Source organism: Carettochelys insculpta, chromosome 7, assembly GCF_033958435.1.
Source record: "Carettochelys insculpta isolate YL-2023 chromosome 7, ASM3395843v1, whole genome shotgun sequence".
NCBI classification, from domain to species: Eukaryota; Metazoa; Chordata; order Testudines; family Carettochelyidae; genus Carettochelys; species Carettochelys insculpta.
This window is the reverse complement of record NC_134143.1, coordinates 31,045,845-31,068,556: the sequence shown is the minus strand read 5'-3', so window position 1 is coordinate 31,068,556 and position 22,712 is coordinate 31,045,845. Positions and strand designations below refer to the sequence as shown.

Genomic DNA, 22,712 nt, shown 5'->3' with positions numbered 1-22,712 from the left:
TGTTTTAGGAGGGGAGGTCAGACTATGCGATAGAGGTATGGCAACCTCATGCACCAGGTCACAACGTCTCGTACGCAAATTTGGCCTAACTTCTCCGTCATGAGTGAGTGGGTTAGGGTGAGGCAGGCTCACTTTCTTACCCCACACCATGCTGGGGCGTTCATTCCAAACTGGGCTGGGATTAGGGCTGTGGTGCCAAAGGAAAGGAGACTATATGTAATGCTGGATCCCCAAAAAAGGCCAAATGCGGTTATTGAGTCGCCTTAGATAAATGTTTGGGAATCACTGGATTAGAGCTCTTCAGCAAGCTGCAGTAGTTTTTGTTCACAAGAGGTTCACTAATTTCCTGTTCCACCCCAACTAGTAAAGGACACAGATACTAGAGAATCCATTATAGCCAACCAGAAGAGTTGGAAGGCCAGTAGTGTCACTAAGTCTTGTGAGTTGATCTCAAGTCTCCTGTTACATGGTGCTCTTCTTATACCCCTGCTTCCTTGTGCATGTTACCTGGAGCCATGAGACTCTAACCTTCATTTTTATTTAAAGTTTCTAGCCTCTTTGGTGGCAAAGAAAAGCTTTCAGTAGTGAAAGATTCAAGCTCAAATAAAGATACAAAGGAGAGATAAAAAAGGCAAATAAGCAAATAATCTCATAAAATTTAAGCCATTTTCATGATTTTGGGACCTCCCTTGTGATTTATGAAAGTAGGGGATTGGCAAGGCTGAAATGGAGAGCGTAGTATTAAAAGCACCACAGCTTGGCACTAACTGTCCAGTAGACAGCAACTCATCATGAAATTCAGTTCCCTGCATCACTTAAATGATGTGAGAAAATATCTTCAGATGGGAACAGAGAAGGAAAATATGCCAAGATTTCCTCTGTTGAGCTGACATCTGATATATGGCTGGGTTGTGTTCAGCACTATTTTGTATCTTGAGAGTGGCAGTAAATCAACTTTCTGTTTCCTGGTGGTGGTCAGGACAATGATTATTTTTAAATTATGTAAAAAAAATGTATTTCCAGTTCTGGAAGTTCATCACTTCTTCCTGTATTGTGAGCAGGCAGCCCTGAGAATGAGCTGTGCTCCACTTCATTGAGCTTCTGACAAAAACAGACAGGGCCACATGTTCACCAGCATGCAGAAATGTTTTGTTTGCCTCTTTCAATGCCAACAGTACAGTTTATTTGCACTTTTTATTTGATTTTTCTCATACCCCATAAATACAGAGGACCAAACCATAGTGTGGCCATAGCCTAAGATTTCCAAAACAAAAAACAATCATGAAATTTACTGAAAAAGAGATTTTTTTTAAAAAAAAAAAAAGTTTACCTTCTGGTTCCTAAGTCTCTCATGCTTTGCTGTTTTATAACATAAGCAACTAGGAGAGCAGGAAACTCACATTTTAAAAAAAAATGAAAATTGGAATTCTCTTGCAGCTGACACAGGGCATCCTTGCCCATGAAAGCTTATGCTCCAGAAATCATAGACTCACAGAATCATAGAACACTAGGACTGGAAGGGACCTCGTCATTGAGTCCAATTCCCTGCCCTCTTGGCAGGACCAAGCACTGTGTAGACTATCTCCAATAGATGTCTGTCTAACCTGCTCTTAAAAATCTCCAGTGATGGAGATTCCTCAACCTCCCTAGGTAATTTATTCCAGTGTTTAACCACCCTGACAGTTAGGAAGTTTTTCCTAATGTCCAACCTAAACCTCCCTTGCTGCAGTTTAAGCCCATTGCTCCTTGTCCTTTCCTCAAAGGCCAAGGAGAACAATTTTTCTCCCTCCTCCTTGTAACGCGCTCTAAGGTACTTAAAAGCCATCATCTTGTCCCCTCTAAGTCTTCTATTTTCTAAACTAAACAAGCCCAGTTCTTTCAGTCTTCTGTCATAGCTCATGTTCTCTAGACCTTTAATCATTCTTGTTGCTCTTCTCTGGACCTTCTCTAATTTCTCCACATCTTTCTTGAAATGTGGTGCCCAGAACTGGACAAAATACTCTGATAGAGGTCTAATCAGTGCTGAGTAGAGCAGAAGAATGACTTCTTGTGTCTTGCTCACAACATTCCTGTTAATGTATCCCAGAATCTTGTTTGCTTTTTTTGCAACAGCATCACACTGTTGACTCATATTTAGCTTGTGGTCCACTATGACCCCTTAATCCCTCTCCACAGTACTCCTTCCTAGACAGTTGCTTCCCATTCTATATGGCTGAAGCTGATTGTTCCTGCCTAAGTGGAGTACTTTGTATTTGTCCTTATAAAACTTCATCTTGTTTACCTCAGACCATTTCTACAGTTTGTCCAGATCGTTTTGAATTCTGACCCTGTCCTTCAAAGCAGTTGCAATCCCTCCCAGCTTGGTATCATCTGCAAACTTAATAAGCGTACTCTCTATGCCAATATCTAAATTGTTGATGAAGATATAGAATAGAACCCTTCCCAAAACAGATCCCGGTAGAACCCCACTTGTTATGCCCTTCCAGCATGATTCCAAACTATTAATAACTACTCTCTGAGAATGGTTAGCCAGAGAGTTATGCACCCACCTTATAGGAGCCCCATCTAAGTTGTATTTGCTTCGTTTATTCATAAGGAGATCATGCAAGACCATGTCAAATACCTTACTAAAGTCTAGGTATACCACATCCACTGCTTCTCCCTTGTCCACAAGGCTTGTTATCCTGTCAAAAAAAGCTACCAGACTGGTCTAGCATGATTTGTTCTTTACAAATCCATGTTGGCTGTTACCTATCACCTTATTTTCTTTCAGATGGTTGCAGATGAATTTCTTAATTATTTGCTCCATTATCTTTACTGGCATAGAAATTAAAAATCAGTTAGTGTATAAGGTGCCACAGGACTGCTTGTTGTTTTGGGGATTTTCCTATAATCTCCTGACTCCAGGAGCTGGGGTTTAATAAAGACAGTATCACAAGATTTATAATGAAAATAAGAGAGTGGGAAGCTCTGGCACAGTCTGAACAGGAGGTAGGTGATCCCATGCAGTAGCTTGTGAATGTAACTCCTGGGAACAAGAAGAAGTTACTGAAATGGATGAGGGTGGATTTCTGTTGTGGTGAAAGTTTCCCCATGTGATCCTTCAGTCTCCATAAGAAGCAGGAATGAACTCTTCACATGGCCTAAGCAGCAACAAATGTTCTCCTTGTAAGATTTCTTGCTAGATCACTTATGTACTTGGGCCCCAAGTCTTTGTTGTTCCATTACCGCATTTCACACAGGCACGGTGTGTTAGGAGGGGAGGGAATGTGGCTGCCAACCTCCTATCCATCCCCATGTTTTCAGGGAAGCTAGGTCTCTGTCTGGTGTAAGCTAGAACTTACACACTGACTGCACTAGCTGCCCCTAGGCAAGAACAGCCAGAGCGCAGCATGGTCCAGCCACACCCTCTCCTTTGCTTTTCCATGTCACAGCTCTGACACGCTGGGTGGACAGCAGTGTAAAGCCATTCTATACAGCCCTTCAAATCCATAGGTATTCACTGTATCAATGGGTATCTGCATCCGCCAATGTCAATGTGATTATCCACAGCTCATTCTGTGGATACACGGCTCAAATTTTGTATCCATGCAGGGCTTTACCATTCAAGCAGCTGTAAACTACCTGAGAAAACGCCTTACAAAGGGTTACTCCTGGAGTGTCATTTGTATCCCTTTGTGCAGCTAGGCTACGTCTACACGTGTATGCTACATCGAAATAGTTTATTTCGATGAATAACATCTACACGTCCTCCAGGGCTGGCAACGTCGACGTTCAACTTCAACGTTGGGCAGCACCACATCGAAATAGGTGCTGCGAGGGAACGTCTACACGCCAAAGTAGCACACATCGAAATAAGGGTGCCAGGAACAGCTGCAGACAGGGTCACAGGGCAGACTCAACAGCAAGCCGCTCCCTTAAAGGGCCTCTCCCAGACACAGTTGCACTAAACAGCACAAGATCCACAAAGCCAACAACTGGTTGCAGACCCTGTGCATGCAGCATGGATCCCCAGCTGCTGCAGCAGCAGCCAGAAGCCCTGGGCTAAGGGCTGCTGCACACGGTGACCATAGAGCCCCGCAGGGGCTGGAGAGAGAGCGTCTCTCAACCCCTCAGCTGATGGCCGCCATGGCGGACCCCGCTATTTCGATGTTGCGGGACGCGGATCGTCTACCCATGCCCTAGTTCGACGTTCAACTTCGAAGTAGGGTGCTATTCCCATCCCCTCATGGGGTTAGCGACTTCAACGTCTCGCCGCCTAACGTCGATTTCAACTTCGAAATAGCGCCCAACAGGTGTAGCCGTGACGGGTGCTATTTCGAAGTTGGCGCCGCTACTTCGAAGTAGTGTGCATGTGTAGATGCAGCCCTAGAGCATAGAATTGGGTCCCAGTCTTCCCAGCGTGCTTCCCCCATAGAGATACGCAGTAGAACTCAGCCTGATCATGTTCAGGCAAACATAAAACAACTCACAATCCACCATAATGCATACACTCACCGATATAAACACCTCATAACAGACCCATTTGCAACACACTAGCATACACACAGCACGCAACACTGCACCTTCACAATAAATATGCAAGCATGCTGTAATAGTCCTCATGCCTACCTTGACTTCACATCCACATGCAGAAAATGCACAGTCACATCCCCATGAATCCAAGCAAAACACTTGTGCATACATGTGCTTAATCCTCAGATCACAAATACAAGTACCCTCTCATCCAGCCCTCTCTGCAACTCACTTTAAGGGAGAATGCCAGGCTGTTTCACACCATGTCCTTCTCCTTCCCCCCGCACTCCCCTCAGTTAGAAGTGATGCCCCAGGTTTGGAAGTCTGGAGATTTTATAAGAAATGATTGTGTGCTGAATTGTATGAAACTGAAACCTGTAAAACTCATTAAGGTCAAAACACTGAGGGAGAATGTAGTTTGTCCAGGAGGATGTGGCCATGAGAGGCCTGGTGATCTGAAAGAGAATGGGATGAATACGCTTCCTTGCTCACCCTTCCTCTAAAGTGATTTCCCAGCCCCTTCCACTCATATTACACCAGTTTCTGTCTCCCTTTCCTGTTTTTTCCCATTCTTATTCTCTCTTCCTTTTGAGCTCCTGTCAATTTCTCCTCTAAGCTTTTGCTCTGTCTCTTTCCCTCTTACTTCCAGTCATCCTTCCTCTGGACTTGGTGTAGCTAGAGTGCTGAATTCACTGTTAGAAGAAAAAAAGCTAGTTTACGTGGCATGATTCTCCTCTCAGGGACATGGGTATAAATCAGGAGTAACTCCATTGATGAAGATGTAGTTACAAGAGTGCGAATCTGGTGTGACAGGAGTATCAGACTCATTTTCTCTTACAGATCCTAACATTATCATTTTTAAACTTTCACATAGCAGGGTCCTAGCAGCCCTGTCTAGGATGCCAGCTTCCTTGCACCAGTGTCCTGTCGCTACTAGCAAGGTCTCCAGTGACAGGGACTCCCTTCATACTCCCATTCTGACAGTATCAGCTAGGAATTGGGCAGTGTGTGAGCCTCTTCATGGCTGTGTCCCACATAGGTCAGCAGGACTTCAGCAGTGTGATCTACCCCAGAGAAACGCGTTACTAGAACTCCAACAGCGTGGGCTTATGGGGCAGCACTCTGTGAATCCCGGTTAGTTCATCCATGCGAGGTTTCTCACAGTAGTGCCATATCAAGGTTAGCTGTTAAAGAACTCATCTGCAAACTAATCAGCCCATCAAAGAACCATCCACAGATACCAAGCACTTAAAGTCATTACATGTAGTACAGAGATATTTCATCTGGAATCCCCCTTATTTAGCCAAAAGTCTCAGAGCATGATGAGATTATGGCAGAGTCGCAGTGCTGCTCTCACTCACTGTTTGCTGTTCTGTGGTAATACAGCTCTCAATGGCCATTACAATAGACTGGTTTTATTACTTCATTCCTTTACTGCTTCCCTAATATTGCATCATGGGAATGAAATAACGAAATACAGGGGGCTGCAGAAACTAGCTCCATTTTTATAAGCAAATGAGTCTGAAACCAGTCCTTTCCATATCACTCATTTATACAAATCTGTGTATGAGACCTGAGCAAAAGACGGAGTAGTTTGCTCAGGGAAAGTGGGAAGAAGATGCACCGTGAGTCCCAACACACAGGATTTCTCTCAGTATAATAACAGAACACCCTCCCTGATCGTGTCCGTCAGTTCACAGCAAAGTTTGACCTCTTTAAGTGGCTTGGACAAGTGAGCACCAATTTAACTTCCAGCACTTCTCAGAGCCACAGCAAAAGCCACAAACTGCACAGGCTTTTAAAAGTTGGCCCTCAACCACAATTGAGAAGAACAAACATGTTGCAGTAACAGACTGTCCTATGTAAAACATGGGAGGTAAGTGTCATGCTGTACTGGGCACCAGTGAGGTCCTAGCTGTAGTGTGTTCTGGTCTTGCCATCACATTTTAGGCACAATGCAGCCATATTAGAACAAACCTAGAGGGGAGCTAAAAACTGACAAAAGGTTTAGAAAACCTGGCCTATGAAGAAAGGTTAAAAAAACTTGGCATGGTTAGTAATGAGAAAAGAAGATAGAAGAGGGACCTGATAACAATCTCGTATTTTAAGGGCTGCTCTAAAGAGAACAGTGATGAATGATTCCACGGGTCCACTGCAGGTAGGACAAGAAGAAATGGGCTTAATCTGCAGCAAGGGAGATTGCTGTTAGATGTTGGGGAAAACTTTCTAACTATAAGGAAAATTAAACTCTGGAATAGGCTTCCAAGGGAGGTCGTGGCACCTCTGTCACTAGAGGTTCTCAAGAACAGGTCAAACAAACATCTGTTGGGAGTTGTCTAGGTTTATTTGATCCTGTGTCAGTGCAGGGGCTGCATTAGATGATTTTTGAGGTCCCTTCCAGCCCTACACTTCTCTGATTCTGTGATTAGAGACATGAAGTTACATTAAACTGATGAAATGGGATATCTGTCAAGGTTGGAGAAGTTTGTCTCTGAGTTTTAAGATGCACCATATGACTTATTTATTGGTCTGAATCTGACCCAGAGCCCACTGGACTACACCAAAGGACTCTCATTGACTCCAGCAGCATTTGGATCAGGACCTCCCTGCTTTACGCCAGTGCTTCTTAAACTATGTTCTGCAGAACGCTGGTGTCCCGTGAATAACTCGCAAGTGTGCTGCGAACAGGTGACACTTTTTTGATATCGTACAGGGATGGTATATATTTTCTACTATTAACACTAGATACAGTGTTACTTTTTCATTGCTATGACACCTGATTAAATTACTTCATTTTGGTTTTGCTGTGTATGCTGCTGTTTGTTGGTGCGTTTGTTTGGTTTTGGTTTTTTTGTCTGACAATAATTTTTTAAAGAAACTTTACATACAAAGTTCCACATAAAAAAATACTACTGTTTGGGGTTCCGTGGTCTCAAAAGGTTTAAGAAATGCTGCCCTAAGTCACCTAAGAGTTCAAGGTTATGAACTTCTTTTAATACCCTGAAGGATTCCAGCAATATGTGTCTTTTTTTATTTCCCAAACTACCGTAAACATAGTTTGGATTGAAATAAAGGAGAATTTCTTCTGAACTGCTTTGAAACAGGCACCTCGGAATCAACTCACCCTACCATTTACCTGTCTCTGCTTGCTGCTTTTCCCAGTTTACCTCTTACAATCTGTATATATTCACTACTGTCTCTGGGCTGTTACTAGGCATGTTCAGTTCATTTTGGTGTGTGTTTTAAACTGTGTTAATGGTCACGTTCACATCGGGTCTCTACATTGCGCTCTGTTTACCTATCTCCACCAGTATTCTGTCATCTCTTATGTATCCAAACCTCCCATTACCAGACTGAAGCTAAAAATAAACAATGCTAGAAAGGGGCCCTTTCGTGGGTGAACAACCAAAACGTTGTAATCGTCAAACTATGAAAGCTCAGACAAATCATAGACTTTGTCAGACAGGAGCAAAACCTGAGCTGCCTACTAAGGAGGGCTAAAGGGGAAGAGATCTGAGGGGATTCAGGTCTTAATGCATTAACAAGTTTTTGGCTGTACCATTTGCTTAGAAAATCCTTTTGCAAAGTACAAACAGCTAAAATATATATTTATATGAAAATGAAAGTTCACAGACCTCATCAAGCAGTTGGTCAACTCTTCCCAAAATAGCTGTCTCCATTTGGTCTGCGGAGAGCCAGGCAGGGAGCTGAGTGCATCTGTCTGCTTCCAAATGTGAAACCCTGGATTGCAGGTCTGATGTCCTAAAGTACAGCAGGAGGCTCAGCACCAGAGAAATCAAAGACACCCCAGGAAGCCCAGAGCCCAGCAGCAGAGGAAACCTGCAGCATCTCTCTCCATCTCCTGTCCTGGGGGGAGCAATACATCCCCCATCAAAGGCACCATTGCTAGCACCTTTCCAGCCCTTCTCCTCCAACATTCCCTCCCTGTCCTGAGAAACAATAAATAAATAAATAGAATAAATAATGTTTCAATCCCACTCCAAGAAGAGCAATCCAGAATTCATGGAAGAGCACTGTCCAAGGGAATCCCAATGCCACTGAATAATAGTAATTGGAACAACAACAATAACAAAATTGTATGGATAAAAAAGTTATTTAAAAAAAAAGAAACGAAAAAAGAAAGGCTCCAACTCCAGAAAAATTATGGGGAAAGTAATCAAATCAGTTTGTCTTTCAGTCTTTGTTGTTCTTTTCCTCTCCCTCTAGGTTTGTCTGTTTCAGTTCTTTAGCAGAGTGGTTAAGAGATTGCACATGAAAGTCCCCATTAGAAAGAGGTAATTCTCAACTGCTTTGGAGTTGCACTGTGGCTGATCCTGGCTTCTCTGTAACATGACACACTCTCTCTGAACTACGAGGATCGGATGAGCAAGCTGTACTGCTTCCCAAAGTAACCTCCTCTGCTCTCCCTCTCCCTCTCTGTGTGTGCGATGATTTATTTATTTATGCAAAGTTTCTGGGTGGGATCAGGCCTTGGGACGCCCCCAACCCCATCAGTCCCCTAAGCACCTCTCATCAGCTACCCCTTCCCTTTGAAGTGACACTCACTACAGTTATTTATAGCATCAGGAAAAAGACTATAAAGCAGACGCAGGACTCGCACTTCTTTCCTTGTCTCACACCATGGTGGGTTTTTTTGTTTTGTTTTGTTTTTTTTAAATTCCTTCATACGGAACTTTAAGAGACCGCCACAAATGGGTCCTGCTTTCTAGACAGCCCTGATGTTTTGAACTTGTTTGGGACAGAAGTAACCGGGAGCAGAATTTCATGTTGTTCTGCAGTGAATCTCCCACTGTCTTCTTTCTTTGTGTAGAGGCAAAGCTGGCTCAGTAACGATGACATGAAGGTTAATTTGGAGCAGGTGTTTCTGAAGAGCAGCCCCAGTGCTGATGTGGGACAGGAGGAGTGAAATAGCCAGAACTCTGTACAAGCCAGGTGAGACCTAAAATTCAACATGCAGCTGAAATGAATGGTGACTGTCATGTCAGCAGCATCTGGCTGGCATGTACATTGAATATAGATCCCAGATATCTCGAATCAAACCTATTATGAATCTAAATAGATGGGCTGGAGAATGTGTTGGGATGGAAGGGGAATGCTGGTTCAAGGGGCTCCTATTTCAGCCTGCGGTCAGAGTCTCTTGTTTTCTGCTCATGATAGGTCTACAACCTATCCAGCCAGTTGTCAGACAGGACACCTGCCCTGAAACACTCTGGTGCTGCAGGAAGTGAGGTGGATGATTCAGTACCTATTGTTTTCCTCTCCACGCACAGAGTTAGAGGGCAATGGGCAGCTCAAAGTTCTATTTTTTAAAAAACTAGATGTAAAAAATTAGGCTCTTGTCACTTGCATTAAAAACTTATGTCACTTTCGGTTAAAGTAAGAATATGGGTCCCTGGCCAAATTCCTGCTGAGGTAATTGTATTCTGGCTGCCTACGTTTCCCTTGCAATCTCCCCTGGATTCACTATTCTTCATTTTGTTATCTAAAATGTAATATAATGTTGTTACTATTATTATACTCATTGTCATCTGTTAACGACATACCACGTTGCTGAGTATCCTCAGTCAAACATCAGGGCCCCATTGTGGTAGGTGTTTTAGTAACACAGAACATGAGATGGCTTCAGCCCTGAGGAGCTTACAATTTAAGTATAAGACCAGAGACAGCTGAAGGAGACAGACAGACAGGGAAGGGAAAGGAAAGGAAACAATGAGACAATCGTGGTTAGCACAATGGGCAGTCGTTTCAGTGCCCCAGCAGCCTGCCAGGTTGTGTACATGCTATCTTCCATTGAGGAAGTGGCTGCATTTCAGTGCTAAGTGAACTAGTCTCAGTGTCTCTCTTTAACTCACATTGGTTTTGGTGAACAACAAAGTCTCATATCAGATTTTGCTTGCGCAGAGCATAGCCATGACCTAAGGAGGAGGTTTCAGGGGAAAGTGGCCACAAACTTCCCTACACTGGGGAAACAGGCAGGGGAACATAGAAGGCCAGTGTAGCCACCAATGTAGGCTGTGCTAACTGGGAAAGGGAGGGGTCCAGGCCGTATGCCTCTTTGCAGAAATCCCTACTCACAGGGTTTCCTGGAGCCCCTAGCGGGAGTGCTGAAAGATCCCATCCCAACCATAGCAAGCAACCCCTAAAAGGGCTCTCCTAGTGGACATACCATCAGCCTTCCATTAAAAATCTATTCCCCATGAAATGCAAAGAGGGCCATTAGTGCTAGACCAATCTTTAATATCCTTTGTCCAGTGTTAGTAAAGTGCTTTGCAATCATGGATGGGAAAGGGGCTATAGATAAATACATGAAGTACTTCAATCAGTGGTATCTCCTTTGCCCTAAGCATTCTCTCAAACATGATTTCAGCTTATTGATTCCTCTTCCCCATGCACCTCTCCATGTTTTGAGAAGATTTACAGAATGGTTACTTGGTCTGGAGAAGGCAAGAGAGCTGTGCAGTGCACCAGATACCTGGAATAAAGAGTCTGCAGCCATCACTTCTGCAGAACTCAAAAGAAATTGACCCTTGTTCTTTCTGAGAAATGGAAACTCAGTGCAACAGCTTCTCAAGATAACGTGTTGTAATTCTGGTTAAAGGTCTCAGATCTTCTAGAGAGAGAGGAAGAGTGACAGAGATTAAATGAACACTTACATCTATCCATTATTAGTGCTAATTAACAGTTTCTATGGCTAATTGGCAGCACTGATTGCAAGCTATCTGCTCCAGCCTTTGAAAGGTATGGACCTAGTAGAACAGTGACTAGTACATCTATGTCGTTTGGGCGCCTCCCTTTCCTTGAATTAGTAGAGGAAATATTGTTACCTGCAGAAGCTGGCCACATTCTGTGGTTGTTTTACCTGCTGTTCCTGAGACCTTCCGCCATGGGACTCTGATTAGTTCCACAGAGCAAAATGAACAGCTACTCTGCTGGCCCAGGAGCATCCCACAGTCCTGGAGAAAGCTCTAAGGGTGGGTAAAGGCGACCTGAGAAGGTTAAATATTCCTTGCAGGTTTATCTGGCTTTTCAGATGAGCCTCAGTTTACTCCTCTCAGGGTATGTCTACAGTAGGAACTAACTTTGAAGTTAACTTCGAAGTTTGGCACTACTTCGATGTAGCCAGCAGAGAATCTACACACATTGTTTTTTTTTTTCCCCTTACTTCGGAGTCCTTACTCCATTCCCGGGAATGGAGTAGTGCCATACTTCGAAGTTCAGCTTCAAAGTAGGGTTTGTGTAGATGCTCACCTTCGAAGTAAGGGACTTCGAAGTTATTTTTGTCATGTAGACACAGCCTCAGAGGTATTGTTTTGGCTTCTCTGCTGACTTAAGAAGACAGGACTGCATCCGTGGACATTTGGTTCCTGTTTCCAAGGTTATTTTCCCAACTATAAGGTCTTGAATTTTACCTTTTTTATAAAGTGAAAAGTTAGCCTTGAGCACAATTCTGTAGCAAGGATGTCCTAGGACCCAAGAACCTGGAGACAGAATGTAGGTAGCGCTTACCACAAAGTACATATGGCTCTGGCAGTAATGCCACAGGTATGCTATAAAGAGTATACATCACTTCTACAGCTGAAGTGGTGACATATTTCTGGTTTCTGGAGCATTGAATAAGGGGCTTCTAACTTTGTCATGTTCTGCACATTGAAGAAAACAAATCTCATTTCATATCTCACCCACAGAGGTGGCATATCCCCTTTGTCTCTTCATCTGCTCATCGGTCTGTCCTTTAGTCTATCTGTCTCTGTCCCTCACTTACCTACACCAAAAGCAGGTGAGGGGCAGTGATCTGGGATGTCTATGGCTGCCCAGTTTGAAGCAGAGGGGAAGAACAGGTACTGGAAATATAACATATAGGCCCTCTAGCTCAGGAGGGGAAGAGCTGCCAGAGTCACAAGGAAGATTTCCCCTGCTGCCAGAAGGGCTTTGAGCTGACAGAGGCTGTTGCTGTAGCAGAGAATTGGAAGAATTGCCGGAACTTACAGACCCAGAGAATCCTGATGAGCTGGTGGATCTGCGTCTTGCTCTTTACCCAAACAAAACCAAAGACAAACCTGGAATGCAGGTGCTTGAGGTGTGGGAAGATACAAAGGAACTCAAGGAAGCCAAACAGGGCTCGGCTGTGGGACTAAATGCAAAATGGCCAACATGTTGCAGGGAGATCCCCGTTGATCCTAGGGAGGACTAATCTGTCACTGATCGGGTTCTGGGCTGAAATGGAGTGGGAGGGTCTAGGTCCCCTTAACCCAGCAAGCCTAGCTCTGGAGGGTGGCCTCCTACCCCAGCCTTTTCCTACCTGGAAACCTGTATTGGCCTGACAGGCACTGGAGTTAGGCTGCCTGGAAAATTAGATTGCTGCTACTGGAGATCTATATTCCCTCTCTCTCCTCATCCACCCCCAAAATACTGCATTGCTCTGAGTGGATTCAGACCAGAGCTGGTAATTGTCAGTTGCTTCCCTGAGTGTTTACCAGCCAGGTCCACTAGCTGGTGACTACCTGGCCCTGTGTGAGGGTCCAGGCCTTATAGGCTCCCTGCCACCTGGTCTGACTGCAGATAGAGCCAGCAGATGCATAGCTAACTCCCGCTGGCTGGGTTGTTCCCAGAGGGTTTATCATAAAGACCCGTGACCTCCCACTCAGATTGAGGGGAGAGAGGTGCCCAAAGGCCCTACAGCAACAAAGCAAAGTGAGTTTACAGCAATGTGTAATTATTAAAACACAAGCCCTGAAATGGTCTCTTCAGTCAAGCTCCCCTGTGACCATTTGCCTGTCATTTACACATTTTAAATGAACATTTTGCATGCAATCTGTGCCTGGAATTACTTCCAGAAAAAAACCCTTATTCATGTCCAAACTAATCTCTATTTTGGAGAGTTTGAAAAAATAGACCTAGAGGGAACAGGTTAAAGAGAGAAAGAACTGTTCCCCCTCAGTCAAAACAAACCCTCTGAGGGCCCAGTAGCATACAGGGTTTATTCTTTGAATAGCCACATCCCTTTCACAGCCACTTATTTTCCAAAATGAGATTTTAATTTCTGCTAGGCGGGAAATCCTTTTTTTTTCATTTCTTTTTAACAGCTTTCTTGTCTTTTAACAGCTCAGATGGATGTTCCTTTAGATAAATGGAAAGCATGCACCTCTGATGCTCACATGCTTTCAACAGTTTCTCATATAAATCAGTCAGTGCTGAATAATTTGAGAGTTTGGTACACAGAGAAAGTGTGCCCATGTCAGCAGAGCATGCTGTGGCCTCCCACTGAATTTCCTGAAGCTTTTGAGTTTTCCCTATTCTGGGGCACTCTTAGTTACACAATGTGTTTCCACATGATAAGTGGTCATCCAGCTAACTAAAATCATGCTGGATTACAGATGTTGCTGGAAGAGAGAATACCTGATTACAGAGGTTCAACTTGTACAATTCACTCCTATCCTTGATCTGATTTCCTTGTGCATTTAAATCCACATTGATGCCAAGTATCAAGATTATCTCAATAACACACCAGTAGGGAACAAAAAATATAGATTGTCTTCTCCCTGGTTCTTGTGTCCAGAGTCCATTCTAGCTAGTTGAAGAAATCCATTTCAAGTTCTTCACATCAGGGCTATACCCATAGAGCAATGCATTTCCAGATATCTTTTCCATATCTTGTTTCACTAACAACTTTGCTGTGGTCTGATTTGAAGGAATCATTCTCTGCCCAATTAAAGTCCACTGTGTATGTTTCAGCATAGCCAGTCCAAACCATTTTGTGGGAGTTTTGGCTTGGGCAGCTACAAAGGAAGCTGTATCGCAAACATAATTCCCTTTTATGCCCCCATTAACTGCTGCCCATGAAGAATGTGGGTATATCCTGAGGAAGGGAAATTGGTGATGGCAGAGAATCATAGAATGCTAGGACTGGAAGGGACCTTGAGAGGTCATCAAGTCCAGCCCCCTGCCCTTATGGCAGGACCAAATACTGTTTAGACCATCCCTGATAGACATTTATCTAACCTGTTCTTAAATATCTCCAGAGATGGAGATTCCACAACCTCCCTAGGCAATTCATTCCAGTGTTTGACCATCCTGACAGTTAGAAACTTTCTCCTAATGTCCAACCTAAACCTCCCTTGCTGCAGTTTAAGCCCATTGCTTCTTGTTCTATCCTCAGAGGCCAGGAGACAAGCCAGGAGGCAAGGAAGAGTTGTGTGGTGAAAATACAGGAATGCTTCTTGGCTTTCAGCAGATTTATCAAGGTGGGTGGCTCAGACTATTTCCTGTGCCTCTTGACTTTTGTAGCGCCTCTGAGGTATATGAAGAGGCTGTGTGTCTCCTCCAGTCAGGAGCTTCATAGGCAGTGCCTCTAGTGACCTAGGGTCCACTAGCTCACACTCCCTACTGGTTCCAGCAAGTTGCTAGGTGGTCACTGTTGTTTGAGGACAGAGCTGTCCTGTCCATAGGAGGATAGGGGAGCTGCTCCAGGCTCCATGTTTTCAGGGGCCTGGTTGCCCCCACGCCTGTCCTATGACAGGAGGGGTGGGATTAAATGGGGCAGGGAGTTTGTGCCAGGGGCAGGCAGCAGCAGAAGCTGTAGGGGATTGCCTTCTCCCAGCCTCTCCAGCACTCACTATGCAGTGCCTCCAGGCCCACTGAGCCCCTCTTCTCCGCAGGAGGCTGGGAACTAGCATATTGGGCTTCTAGCATGGGAAAGAAATTGTCATTCAACAGGTATGATACACTTCAAAGTGATGTTGATATTTCTAAAGAGATGCCCCGTACAGACCTTCTTGGCTGAAAGCATATTAGCTGCAAGACCAAAGTAAGCGTGTGCAGGAGCTAAAAGAGTGGGGAAAAATAGGGTATATAAGATCCTAAAAACAAATCCAGGAAAAAAGAGAAATGCCTATGTTCATTGCCCAATTTTCAATTCTGCTGACAATTCTATTCTGTGGTTAGCAAGATTTGATGGGGGAATATGAAGAAATACCAGCACATTGGCATCTATTTAGATACTATAGTGATGGGAACCTACACATACAAGACAAATAATACAATGGATAATTTGTTCTTTCTATATTGAACAGATGATAGGTTTGAAAGTCCCTCTCCTTCCCCCTTTCTCAAGTTTGTACTACTCCTGGAGAGGTAGCCCATTTGTCAGCCCTGATGACCAGCATCTATTTAAGGATGGATTAGGGTAAGTATAACAGCAGCATTTTCCATGAGTTAATGCACTAATGTTGCAGCCACAATTTATGAGTCTCACCAGCTCCTGAATAGCATGAGGCTGATGCTCAAAGCCAAGTCACCAGTGGTAACTGACTATATCATAAACCTACCATGTTCAGCCAGGCTTTGTTCTCATGTCTCATTTAGGAGTAGAGCTTGTAGTAGAGCTGTGTGGTAGGACAGGTTTGAAGTGACATGTATCTGGTGGCTTTGGGCTGAGGTAACAGGTTCTCAAATTAGAACCAAGATATGGGGATGGCTGGAAGGACATTGGAGGCAAGGGGTGTTGCAGGGAAGTATGAGGTGATTGGAGAAAAAATAACGATGGGCTGGGGAGGTTATAACAATGCTGATGTTCATGGGGGAAGCACAGGGATAGAGATATGGGGTCCAGTGAGTGAAATCCCAGGGAGGAACGAATTAGTAACACAGTGTGTGGCCAGCCTTCAAAAGAGCAAGGGGGCTGAAGGCCATGATTGAGGAGAACTGGCAGAAACTTGTGTACCACCTGTCTGTATTATTTCTGATTCCTCCTAAGGCCATGTGTCTGTCTCACTTGTACCAGTGTGAACACTAAAATTCACCAAATCTGTCCTTAAAATTTAAAAGGGACATGCTGTGTGGATATAATTCAAATCCCAGAGCTAGCTAGAGAGAGTTCTCCACTCTTCAGATCTGATTTGTGATATAAGCCTGCAGTCCAGACACTAGCATCGGTTGAGTGGCTCTATAAATGCCTTTTCCTGCCTCTAAGCCAGCTGCCTTCTGACCAGTTCATTTACTGTAATAGCTGCTGCTGGCTGGGGAGCTGCAACTCAGCAAAGTTTAGTGTATGAGGAGTTTTGGCTGCAGATGTACAAGCAGGGTAATTTTTTTATCCATGAGGCATTAAGGAGCCTTATAATCCTGTGCCAATATAAACTGACTGATTTAGCTGTGGACCATATCCAACCATGTAAGCTGAGTGAATGGTGCTGCTCTGTTAATAAGATGTCTCCAGAGACCATTCCCAGCAGTTAGAATCACCTCATGATTCTTGATAAGGGTGCAGAATTCTATGTTGCTCTTTTGTAGTCCTCCAGAGGGGGGTGTCTGTGTGCTTGTGTCCCTGCTCCTGAAACAAACCCAGAGCTCACTGTGACTCTTGGAGCTGAGCTGGGGACATTTGACCAGACACTCATATGCTACCAGTGGTGTAGTTTCATTGACCCAATGCACTCAGCTGACTTTTCCTAGTTGGACTTGCTCCAAAATTCCAACATTCAGGCTATAGACCTCTCATTCCTTTGGAAGTTTTATATAATTCCATAAAAGGGTCAATAACCACAAACATTCGTGATTTGTAACTGGTCCTTTTGGGGGTGGTAACTCTATATTATAAACATGCAATGAAATCTGTGGTAAATATATAAAAATACATACTTCCCTAAGCAGAAAGGAGATGTGAACCTGTGTCTCTGGCAACAGGTGCTGTTTTGTTTCTAGTTTGTGTTTCATGCTTTTGGTTAATTTACATGTTTGTTCATTGTTCTCTGTACATGTCTGTTAATTTATAATTGATACTAGTATTTTGCTTCTCTCTAATTCCTTTAATCTGGGGATCTCATAGTGCTCTACAAACATTAAATATTTAAGCCTCATGAAACACCTCTAAGGAAGGAAGTAGACATGAATTCCTTATTTGACAGGTGCAGAAACTGTGTCACAGAACGGTTTCTTTTTTATGGATCTGATTGTACGAGAACTGCTAACCCCTTGCAATTGTCAGAATTCAAGTGGACTTTCCATTCCTCACCTCTCAACTTAAGAACCCAGCAGTCACATAGGAAGTCATAGACAATGCTGGGAACAGAACTCAGGTGCTCTTATATTTTCATCATGTTTTAGCCATATACTGCTGTGTGTTTTAACCAACCTTATAGTAAGTTTATGGCAAATTTTTATTTGTCCTGCAAGGGCTGGTTGACAGCATCAAACAGCATCAACTTTCCTCTGCTGAAAGGGGACCTCTTCTGTAACAGACAAACAGCCCCTTCCGAGCAGTAGCTAGGAACTCCAGCCATTTGTCTCAGTAACCACCCACAGTATTGATCCTGTAAATCTGGGATGTTTTCTAAGGAGCTGTTCCCCTTTTAAGGCCATGTCTTCTGTGGAAAAAGTCCACACTATTTCTGTTTTTCCCCCTTTTTTTTTCCTTGTCAGGAAATGAGGGGGCTTGTTGTTCTCGGGTGATCCATTGCTGACATTAACTAGCAGCCGACATCTCAAGCCATTGTAAATATATTAACTCAAGCCTTTTGTTGCATTTATTAGACTTAAGAACATCTGGAAACAGATGTTTTCTGAGACACAGCAAAGGGCAGGGGGGCGGGAGAGAGAGAAAAACAGCACATTTGAGTGGGGGAACCAAGGGTCTGGCTGTGAATGGTCCCTGAAGTTCACAAGGGACACGAGAGTTAGCCAGGGGCCAGAGTGTGCTAGTGGCAAATTTACCAGCCCATAAATGAAAGCTGCTCTTATTTTTATGTTAATTTTAAAAGCTGAACTGCTGCTCTTATTTTTGGGAGGAGGGATAGCTCTGTGGTTTGAGCATTGGCCTGCTAAACGCAGGGCTGTGAGCTCAGCCCTTGAGGGGGACCATTTAGGGAGCTGGGGCAAATAGATTAATATTTTTTTTAAAAAAAGGGAGGGTGGGAGTTGAGGTCCCTTTCAGCTCTATGAGATGTATATCTACACATACATATGAGCAACTCTCATCAGAGTGTCAATCATGCAGATATTATAAAAAGATAATTAAGCAGTTGAAATATCTGTCCACTCCACAAGAGGTTATAGCCACAAATGTCCTGGATGGCATTACTTTTACTGATGCTGCACAAACAGAGGTTAGACTTATTTTGTGTAGGGATGGATCTATACAGAGAGACAAGTTTAAAACATTCTTGAACTGGGGAAAGCCCAGATGCCTGTTGAAACATTATGGTTGACTGCTGGCTTAATAACATGCCTAACTGCAACACTAAATCACTATCATACCTGGAGTTTGGGGTGAATTTAGTTCTGGATCTGAACTTCGCATTTCAGGTCCAATTCCACTTGTTGCTATGATTAGAAATCCCCATGTCAGGAGACATGGCCTGTGGGCCTTGTGAATTATTGGTTCTGCCAATGTTTGCCACAAGTCTTTCCTGGTGATTCCACAGAGAACTGTCTCAAGAGCCCCCTTGTCCATGTAATTCAGCTGTCCATTGTGCTCTTAGTGAACTGTCCTGGTACCACATCCGGTTTGTAAAGAATGCTATTGCCTATCCACTGCGCTCCAACTGGGGGTTTCCCCAACCTTTCACCCATTTTGTGCACCACAAACTATAGCACTTTAAAGAGTAACAAAATAATTTATTAGATGATCAGCTTTCGTGGGACAGACCCACTTCTTCAGATCACAGCCAGACCAGAACAGACTCAATATTTAAAGCATAGAGATCGTAATCAAGGTTGACAAATCGACAGGGACAGACGAATACCCAGAGTCCAGCTATTCCAAGATATGCCCAAAAAACCCAATAACAGAACACTACTGGTCATTACCTACAGCCCCCAACTCAAACCACTGCAACGCATTATTAAAGACCTACAACCTACCCTTAATCAGGATGCCACACTAAAAAAGGCCCTAGGTGACAGGCCTGTTCTCTCCTACAGACAATCTCCCAACCTTATGAGGATTCTCACCAACAGCCACAGTCTATACCGCATGAACACCAATCCTGGAACTTTTCCTTGCAACAAGGCCCATTGCCAACTTTGTCCACATATCTATTCTGGAGGTACCATCACTGGACCTAACCAGGTTATTCACAGAATCACAGGCACATTCTCATGTTCCTCAACTAACATCATATATGCCATTAGCCGTGTCTACACGTGCACGCTACTTCGAAGTAGTGGCACTAACTTCGAAATAGCGCCTGTCACGGCTACACTCGTCGGGCGCTATTTCGAAGTTAACTTCGACGTTAGGCGGTGAGACGTCGAAGTCGCTATCCTCATCAGGAGATGGGGATAGCGCCCTACTTCGACGTTCAACGTCGAAGTAGGGACCGTGTAGTCATTGCGCATCCCGCAACATCGAAATAGCGGGATCCGCCATGGCGGCCATCAGCTGAGGGGTTGAGAGACGCTCTCTCTCCAGCCCCTGCGGGGCTCTATGGTCACCGTGGGCAGCAGCCCTTAGCCCAGGGCTTCTGGCTGCTGCAGCTGCAGCTGGGGATCCATGCTGCATGCACAGGGTCTGCAACCAGTTGTCGGCTCTGTGGATCTTGTGTAGTTTAGTGCAAGTGTGTCTGGGAGGGGCCCTTTAACGGAGCAGCTTGCTGTTGAGTCCGCCCTGTGACCCTGTCTGCAGCTGTTCCTAGCACCCTTATTTCGATGTGTGCTACTTTGGTGTGTAGACGTTCCCTCGCAGCGCCTATTTCGATGTGGTGCTGCGCAACGTCTAAGTTGAACATCGACGTTGCCAGCCCTGGAGGACGTGTAGACATTATTCATCGAAATAGCCTATTTCGATGTTGCTACATCGAAATAAGCTACTTCGATGTAGGCTTCACGTGTAGACGTAGCCATTGTGTGCCAGCAATGCCCAGATGCTTTGTATATTGGACAGACTTCCATCTCTCTTAGACAAAGAATTAATGGGCATAAAACAGCATAAAAACACTCCTGATCCACAAACCGGTCAGCCAGCACTTTAATGGAGTGGGCCATTCTGTTAATGACCTGAAAGTCTGCGTTTTACTGAAGAGGAATTTTCACAACAGTTTGGAAACCGAAGCTGCTGAACTCTCTTTTGTATTCAAATTTGACACATTAACACATGGTTTGAACCCGGATGGGAATTTTCTAGCTCATTGTAGGGGCTCTTTTGCATACTTGGCTTAATCTAATTTTTGACTCTGCCCCGCACCTTCTGCCGTCTGCTCTCTGATTTGCTCACCTTAATAATAGTTTTCTTTTTTGTCAACCTTAATTACTATTTTTTGGTTCTCTGTGCCTTAAATATTGAGTCTGTTCTGGAATGGCTATGATCTGAAGAAGTGGGTCTGTCCCACAAAAGCTCATCACCTAATAAATTATTTTGTTAGTCTTTAAAGTGCTACTGGACTGCTTTTTTGTTTTGATAGTATATAGACTAGCACGGCTTTCTCTCTGTTACTACACAGCACTTTGTGAGCCTTGAAGGGAAACATCTCAGCCCCCAGATGCTTTTGTCATGTGGTTGGAGAGATCTTTCACCTATTTCCTACCTAGCTTCAACTTGTGGAGAGCAGAGGGGGAAATGAATTTGGTGGTCACATCTGTTTCTCCATTTGTGCACCATCACCCAGTACACCGTGGTCAGCAATTTCTATTAAAGGAAGCACAGAACTGGAATGTCAGATGAGGATAAATATACAGGAAAATAGTTGCATGGGCATGCCTGGGACTTGAATAATGAGGGAGGTCATAGATCAGGTGTAAGGTATATATAGAGAATTGCATGGTGTTACTTAGGACAAAAAAAGCTCTGGTGTTTGCAAGTCAGGGGTGAGATTGCTTCCCCCTTTACAATTGTATCTCTCTGGGCTAGTGGTGAAATGCAGTCCTTTACTGGATGCATTGTAACTGGGTATGACATGGGTTGAGTGACCAGTGCTTGTTTACATCTCATTTGAAGTTATGAAATATGATGTGCACTGTAAATATGCAATTACAGGCATCCTGTGGTACAGATTTCTGTTCAGTATCCCCAGTCTCACCTCCCTTGTCTCTCACTCCTTTTCTCCCCAGACATGCAAATATGCATACCATGCTGGTCAGGTCAGTTGCACTGGGTACTAGTAACTACCTAATTTGGCAATTGTTTATAGAAACTATTAAGTAGCCTGTGGAGCAGAACAATTCTTCCCTTAGGAGCTGCTCCAGCCCATTGTGGAACTACAGAATTGAGGCATACGCTATCTATTGGGAAAAGAGTTATGAAAATAAATGGAAAAATGTCTTGCTTGTGAACAATAATGCTTTACATGCTGCTGTATTGTGGCTGTTTTCAGGCACTCAGGGTTTCTAAAACACAAAAGGGCTCAGTGCACATTGTGTATAAGATGACAAATGTCAAGAGCTCAAAGTAAGACGTGGAACCTGTGACATATACCTTTGGCTTTGCCATTTTGTAACTCAAACAAGGTCAGACTATTTTTTTAAGTTGAGGCAAAGTCAGAGCTTCATACACCTCACAATCAGGCATGGCTCCTGTAGCTCAGTAAAAAATTTTCACAAGACCTCTTCAAATTTTGTGTGTTCCATAACAAAGCCCCTACTAGGTGCACAATAAGCCATGGTCGAATATAAAGCAAACCTAAGTGTGAGGTCTGGTTTTAGAAGGAAATACATGGAACTTGGTGGCGTCTCATGGTTTTACAAAACAAAAAAGCAGTCATGTAACACCTGAAAGACTAATAAAATAATTTATTAGGTGATAGATGGATTTCCATTCCAAATGGCTAAATATAGTGCCTTGCATGGTGAATAGGGGTAGCTGTATTAGTTTGTATCGTCACAAAACAAAAAAGCTGTCATGTAACACTTTAAAGACTAACATAATAATTATAATATTTATATGATTGTAATATAATCTTATATATAATAATTATAATAACAACAACATAATCACCTAATAAATTATTTTGTTAGTCTTTCATATCAATAGCTACAACTGTGTATGTTCCCCTTTGGCTCCATGGCTGCTTTTTGGTTTTGTGAAGATACAGACTCACACAGCTACTTCTCTGTGGCTATTCTCATGGTTTTAGTGTCACAGTAGGCATACTTATCATTTCCAGTGGCATTGCACTCAGAAGGAGCCAATCTGAGCTAACCCCCTAGTGCTACACAGTTCTGATAGGGCATATTCAGTAAGCTGGACA

General features: G+C 43.7%; 1 long non-coding RNA gene across 1 annotated transcript in view; it reads left to right on the top strand.

Annotated features, from left to right (window-relative positions):
- The first annotated feature begins 9,353 nt into the window (after positions 1–9,353).
- The window catches only part of LOC142015829 (uncharacterized), a 113,847-nt gene continuing 100,488 nt past the window's right edge, over positions 9,354–22,712 (top strand). Inside the window, exons 1-3 of the long non-coding RNA XR_012646230.1 lie at positions 9,354–9,468; positions 14,693–14,777; positions 15,606–15,718. This is a non-coding gene — a long non-coding RNA (uncharacterized LOC142015829). The remainder of the gene's footprint in view (positions 9,469–14,692; positions 14,778–15,605; positions 15,719–22,712) is intronic.